We start from the raw sequence: 7362 nt of genomic DNA, 5'->3' as shown, positions 1-7362 counted from the left end.
ACTTGAAGTCAGCTAAGAATAATATTTTCAATAATTGTCTTTTGGATAAAATAATCATGTCTTTTGAAAGAATAGGGTTCTTAAGGAAAATGATTGTACCTAGTTATCTGAGATCTATGAGGATTAAATAATTATGTATTTTTATGAATAACAGAATAAAATATTATGTTCTAAACAAAGAAGCCAGAGAGGGCACCAGTGTGACCCATGACTATGTTGAACCGGCTTCAGGAGCTACGCAAGGAGAAGGAGACACTGCTGCGGTTTAAGGTGGCCTTGCAGGACCAGCTGAACTGCCTCAAGGTTGAAGTATTGGCCCTTCAATCAATGATCAGTTCTTGAAGAGGGGAGGTGATGCCGTCTTCTCAGCCTGCAGCGGAACAGTCACATGATATATTGGTGCATGTAGACAATGAAGCATCAATCAACCAAACTGCACTGGAGTTAAGCACAAGGAGCCATGTGATTGAAGAGGAGCAGGAGGAAGAAGAATCAGACTCCTAAAGGGAAGCAAGATCCATGGTTAGTTGGACAAGTTACATTTCTAAATCTCAGGTACTTTTTTCAAAAAAGTTACCATGGGCCCTGTGGCCTACTTGGAAGAGAATCAAGAACTCCAGGAGGAGCATGTTGTCTGTCAATAAATCAAGCTTCAGAATGTTTTGACAGAAATTAGTGACACTGAAAATGAAAAATGCAGCATCTTAACACTGAGCGGTTTGGATGGTGCAGTCTTTATAATCTGGTTGGATTCAGTAATTGTTTTCAAAACAAAGTTTTTTCAGAAATACTATTGAGAAAGTCTGCAGTGGCAAAAGAGAACAGAGTTTAAAACAAGCCAGCCTTTCCAATCAAAACTGCCTCTTTTAAGAAAACCAGTTTTTCCAGGTGTGGTGGCACATGCTTGTAATCCCAGTACTTGCAAGGTTGAGACAGGAGAATCGAAGGTTCACACCCCACCTCAGCTACTTAAGCCCTCTGCAACTTAGTGAGACCCTGCTTCTAAATAAAGAATAAAATATAATGCTGGGGTGTAGCTCAGAGGTAGAATGCCCCTGGGATCAATTCCCAGTTCTGCAAAAAAGAAAGAAAAGAAAACCAATGAAGGCTGTTTACATGGCACTGAAACCTATGAAAAGAGTTAGACCAGAGTTTAAGAGAGAAAGATGGCAGGGGGAAACACAGGGCCTCTTGAAAACACAAGCTGCTGTCACTTCCAGATGCATGGAACACACGACTGACCATAGACTGCTTCATGGAGCTGTCACCACATCTAGCATGAAACATCACTGGTAAAATACACACAATGGAATTCTGTTCAGCTATAAAGAAGAACAAAATCATGTCATTTGCAAGAAGATGGAAAGTCCTGGAGAGCATTATGTTAAGTGAGATCAGCCAAGCACAGAAGGAGAAGGGACATATGTTTCCTCTAATATGTCCAAACTAGGGAACACAGAGGATACCAGTGGGACTCCAGATAATAGAGGGGAAATATCAGCAAAGTTTGAATGGAAAGATAGGAGAGGAGGAAAGCTGAACTTGACTAATGAGGGTCTACATCTGAATATATGTAAAAGTATGAATATGGCATGGTTACCCTGGACAATCATTGGTGGGAAGGGGGAGAGGACACCAAGTATAGTTTAAGTATAGTTTAAATGTATACCATTTATGTTCAATAAAAAATTTGTATTAAAAAAGAAAGGTGCTTAGAAAGAAAAAATAAAGAGCCATCATGGATTTCCACATAACAAGAAAGAAGGCAACACCTCCTCTGAGGAAAACAGCAAGGTTGCTTAACGCCTGTGTCTGGCCCATAAGAAATGTGTCATTAAAGGAGAAGCCACTCTGCTGGAGAGGTTGAGTTTTTACAATAAACAGATGAAAGCTAAAAAATAAATAAATAAATAATAAAGGAAGAAGCCAATTATGATAATGTGAATACTAAAAATGGTAGTGTGGATATCTAAGTGATCTTGTTATGAGTAAAGAATTTAAATTTAAAGTAGATGATTTACTTTGATCTGCAGATCATGTCCTGCTTTGTGGGAAGGCATAAGCTTCCTGTCAGCATAGAAACAAGAAATCTTAAACCAAATCTACAGACCCACAAAGTTAAAGAATTAAACAATATGAATCCTCTCATGAGTGATATCAGAACAAATAACAGGCTAAAGAATAAGACAGGCCTACTGATGAATTTGGTAACAAAGTTAAAAACACAGAAGGCTTCTGGCTTGAGAATTTTACTTTGGATGAAACATCATCTTTTTATGTGAATGCTGAAAAAGCAGGCTAAACAGGCACCTATATTTTATGCTGGTATAAATAAAAATAACAACCAATCTGGGAAAGAGATTAGACTAGAAAAACTTAGATAAGCTATACATTTTCTAGAGAATAAGAGAGCCACTCAGTTCCAAGCTTTTCAACACATCTCTCCTTCTTTCTATTAAGTCTGTTTCTAAAATTAATCATTTTGCCTTTCACAAAATTCCCACTGAGTCTCTTGGCTATTATTTCTATAATTGAGGAGAAGAGCCCACAACTGGATGGGTGACACAACCACTGACCATGCAAAACGATAACATAAGAACTAGGAGATTATAAAAAGCCTGATCCTTCTTGTGAAAGTATAATTCTTGTTTGGCAAAGACAATGATGCTTCTAACTGGAAATAAAGTTTGAAACCAAGGTGAACTTCGCAATACATTTTAAACTTGCCCCACCTTCTCCTTTTTATGTCCACTCATAATCCATTATTTTGTTAGCTGCAAGGAATTCTCAGGCACAATGCTGAAGAAGATGGTCCCAGGTACAAAGACTTGAATTTTAAGAGTAGATGGAATTTCATCCAAAAGAGCCTAAAAAAGAAAAATCTAGTCAAAATGTAAGATGGAAAACTCTGTGTCTATAACAGGAGAATGAATCCAGTTGACTCAAGAAGGTGCACATGATATAAGGGAATTAGTACATTAAAGTAGGTCATCTATTAGTTATCCAAGGCCACTCAGGTCTATTTAATTCAAACTTGGTTTCTTTGCAAAGTTAACAGAACACTGACTACTAGATAGAGTTGTTATAATCTTTTGGTTCTGAAACAACATACTGCCTGGTTTTATTTATAATAAATCCCTAAATTCCAAAAATAAAATATAAAAGCAGCAGAGCTTGTCATATAATTTTTCTTAATTATAACACATATAAACAAAATATAATTGCCACTATCTCCCTTTCTACTACCTACTTGTCCCAGCACTAAAATTTACAAACACATAAATGAATACATTTTATTTTTTTTAATGAGAAATTAATTTTACCTACAGAAGTATTCTTAAATAATAATAATTATTATTGATTTACAGTGCTGGTTATGGCCTTAACTATGTTAGGCAAATGCTCTGCCACTGTACTATATATACCATTAGCATTTAAAGCAATATTATTGAAACTTGCTTAAAAACACATATATTTAGAACATATGTATTAACAATTCCATTTTAATATGGTAGCGAATAGTCACAAATGGCTATAAGTTTAAATAAAAAATAATCTCTCAGGCAGAATAACCCTATTTCAAATGTCCAGTTGCCACATGTAGCTAATTGCTTCTGTATCAGATGGTGCATATCACCATAAAAAAAAGTTTTACTGTACAGTAATGTTGAACATGTCTATTATTTGGAAACATCTAGCAAATGTCTCGGTTAAGTGGTTTTAAGTCTTGTGTATTAAGCAATTAGTCTCCCCCAGGTTGTAAGGAAGGAGTAAAAGAAGAAAAATTTATGAAATACAACAAAGCTATAGGAAGAAATTATAAAAGAACATTGAGGTTGACACAAATTTAGCTAATCAAGGTCAAGACAACAACCACAGCAAACATAGTACTAGTTTGATAATGTCTCAGTCATTTTTTTAGCCTGTAGATCATTTCTTTGTCATGGTCTTGTCATATTTGGCTGTTATCCTGAAAAAAGGTATCTTTTGTTTTGTTTTGTTTCTTCACTAAAAAGGAATCAATATATCAAAATAGAGAGTGTCCAGTAGTTCCAAAGAGGTTTGAATTTAAAGTCAAATCCAACTATGAACAATCATTTCTTCTTTTCAGGGCCTTAACAAAACACACTATAACAACAACACCCCAGAAACATCCTCATGTGGGGTGACATCCCTGTGGTAAGTACCTATATGCACCTCAGAAAACCAGAGACTATGCCAAACATTTTTTTTACCCTTAAGTTGTCAAAAATTTTTCTTTATTTTTATGTGTGACTTTAAACATCTAACTAAAGATAGAAACTAAAAACACTTGAGTCATCACTGTTTTATTTGTACTCTTGATCTCACTCACCCTCCAAATGAGTGTCATCCATGATTTTCTGCTTGGCATAAATGGAATATAGGCAACACATTCCTTTTTTAACATATGTAGTAATTTAAGATAAATAGAAAAGTAAAACCATTTCTTTAAAGAATTATATATATATATATATATATATATATATATATATATATATATATACCCACTCACAAATCTTCCAAGGAGTCTTGCCTTTAGTTTTGCTTAACCTCAGTTTTTAATATAACAGCATAACCAAGAGATTGCAACATCATCATATATATGATTAAAGATGCAGCCCATTTATAGAACATTTCCAGTAAGATAAAATATTCAGAAACATGATTTCTAGACAATAAATTTTCCACAGTATGACTTACAACTGGCTCATCAGCCACAAAAGCTGAATAATAATAAAAGTTAACCTCCATATTTCTAAAAGGAAGACATTACAGTTCCTGATATTAATTCTTAGTCTGACATTGGTTAAAGAGGTGCTAGCACCTCAGATTTTACAGTGTCATCAATATTGCAAATAAATGCATAACATAATGGAAATATTTATATGTAGTTCTATCCAGAAAGACATTGTTAGGAAAAACATGGTAAAGTACAAGTAACTTTGACAAATTAGACTTCATTGAAATATTTCCCAGTCCTTGCTCAAAAACATAAATAATCTGCAGAGCACAGCACAAAATACAAATGAAGAACAGTTGTTATTAATCCATCCCTTTTTTGTTAGCCAGAGTATTATTCCTTCTTAATAAAACCTACTGTGAATTACTTTGTATCACTCCTCTGTACCACTACCTTCAGATTATGAAATGTCTAATTTATCACTGTGCAACTCATCCTAATCAGGATGGGGAGTTTGTTTATAAGCAGTCTACAGAGCTTTAAGACACTAAGTCATCGTATCCAATGTGACCAGTGTGTGAACCGTAGACATCACCTGGGAACTCTTAGTACAGACTGACTAATCCACTAGTAAAATATGTAATTGTATAATAAATGTTCCTTACCTAAGAGTAGAAATTATTAACATCAGTGAAAATGTTAATAATTCTAAATGTTAAAAGTTTATTCTTGGGAGGCTGAGACATGAGGATCGTGGTTTTTGGACAGCCTCAGCTACTTAATGAGACCCTTTGCAACTCATTTGAGACCCTCTTTCAAAGTAAAAAAATAAAAAACAGGGCTGGGCATGTAGCTCAAAGTTTGAATGCACCTGGGTTCTATCCCCAGCACCACACACAAAAAAAGTGAGAAAAAGGATGAAAATTACAGGAATCAATAAACTTGGACCTTGTCCCAAAGCCCTTTAATTAAAAACAGAACATCTTTTTCAGCTGGGTCAACTTAAGAAAAAAAAAATTAGCAGTTTTTCTGGGCTAACATCTAAAAATTCCATTGCTTTTTAAAAATATAAAAGTTGGCTTTCTTATTCCTTTCTTTTATAACTCTTAGTATAATTGCTTCTTATCTTTTAATCTGCTGTTTTAGAACATACAAAGTAAATTTTTATATCTTTAATAAAATGAGGGAATAAAGGCAAATAATATAAAGAAAAATGAAGAACTATAGGATAAAAGGCATAATATGCAAAACTAGAAAAAAAAGATGATAGAGTTAGAAACCCATGTGATATAATACATGAACTCAAATGCATACAAATCAGTGAGGGAAAAAGATGATCACCCTTTTAGATACTTCATGCAATATAGCAATGCAATAACAAATACATTGAGTTTGAATACCAGCTTTTCCCTCATTAGCCAAGTGTTTTTAAGAAGATTATAAAGCCTCACTGAGAGTCATTTCTCTCAGTTGTTAAGCAGATAAAAGAACAATCTTGTAAGAATATATTCTTGTGAGGCCACATATGTACAGTCAGGCACATAGAAGAAACTTAATAAATGTTAATTCCATCTTCACTTAATGGGGAAACTTATCCTGTGGCAAATTCTGTGTAAGTTTTTCTGGATGATTTCTAGAAGTAAAATCACAAAGTTAGAATTTTTTTAGTAATTAAACTGAATTATTCTTTATATTGTTTGCACCAGACTCCACACCCACAAAAGTGCACAAAAGTTCCAATTCTTCAAATCCTAAGTGCTTTACTTATCTTACTTAATCTGAATAATAACTCTAAGTAAAAAATTAGTCTTCTCTTCAATTTATCAACAGGAAAATTAGGGCATAGAGAATTAAATAATCTTTCCAATGTCAACACTGATAATGTTGATGATAAAGTCAAATCCAGGTGATCTGTTTCCAGAACCTTTTTCTTATTCTATTGAAATACAAAGCTTTAGATATGACCAGGAAGTGTAACAGGAACCACAGTTTTTCAACCCACAATCTCTATTTCAAGCCTTTCCACTCCATATTCTCTTAACAGAAATGAGTATGCTACTTATCAGGAGTTGATTGAACAGAAACTTTTGACAAGCTTTATAATCCTTAGCTAGATAAAAACAGTGAACAAGGAGGATATATTTTAAATTCAATACAAGACCACAAACATTCTGTAAGCATACACATTGATTAAGTGTTTATACATGCATAAATGATTGTGTCTTAAAGAAACACTATATATATATATATGTGTGTGTGTGTGTGTGTGTGTGTGTGTGTGTGTGTGTGTGTGTGTATTCCAGGAAAGCACATAAACCATTTTTCATTTACCCTCAAAAATGCTGCCAACATTTTCTTCTGTTTTTCCAGATGGAATCCAGCTCTTAACAGTATTGAGACAGGGAAAGTTACCATTTGAGGAGGTTGAAGCTGTGGCATGGGAGAGGTAAGTTAATAGGAACACTTTCCTTCCTCATTTCTGTTCTTTCTGCTGTGCAGAAAAAGGTGCATTTTTCTGTAAAGAATTTAAAATTCTTTTTAAGAACTTAATAAAGCTGATTTAAAGAAATTCAGTTGTTTTATTATCACTGTGTAGTGGCAGTTCTAAACAATGTTAGTGGTAGCATATTCATCTTCACTCTTTTATATAAACCTACCTT

The 7362-nt window shown here is 34.0% G+C and overlaps 1 pseudogene across 1 annotated transcript; it reads left to right on the top strand.

Moving 5' to 3' along the window:
* Positions 1-213: 213 nt before the first annotated feature.
* Positions 214-504, top strand: LOC308263191 (snRNA-activating protein complex subunit 5-like; annotated as a pseudogene). Its single transcript has one exon. The product of its transcript is annotated as an snRNA-activating protein complex subunit 5-like (transcript).
* The last annotated feature ends 6858 nt before the right edge of the window (positions 505-7362 follow it).

The sequence above is a fragment of the Muscardinus avellanarius genome (assembly GCF_963383645.1).
Source record: "Muscardinus avellanarius genome assembly, chromosome: 5".
Lineage (NCBI taxonomy): Eukaryota > Metazoa > Chordata > Mammalia > Rodentia > Gliridae > Muscardinus > Muscardinus avellanarius.
The sequence above is the reverse complement of the archived record's forward strand: the minus strand, read 5'-3'. Positions and strand labels throughout refer to the sequence as shown.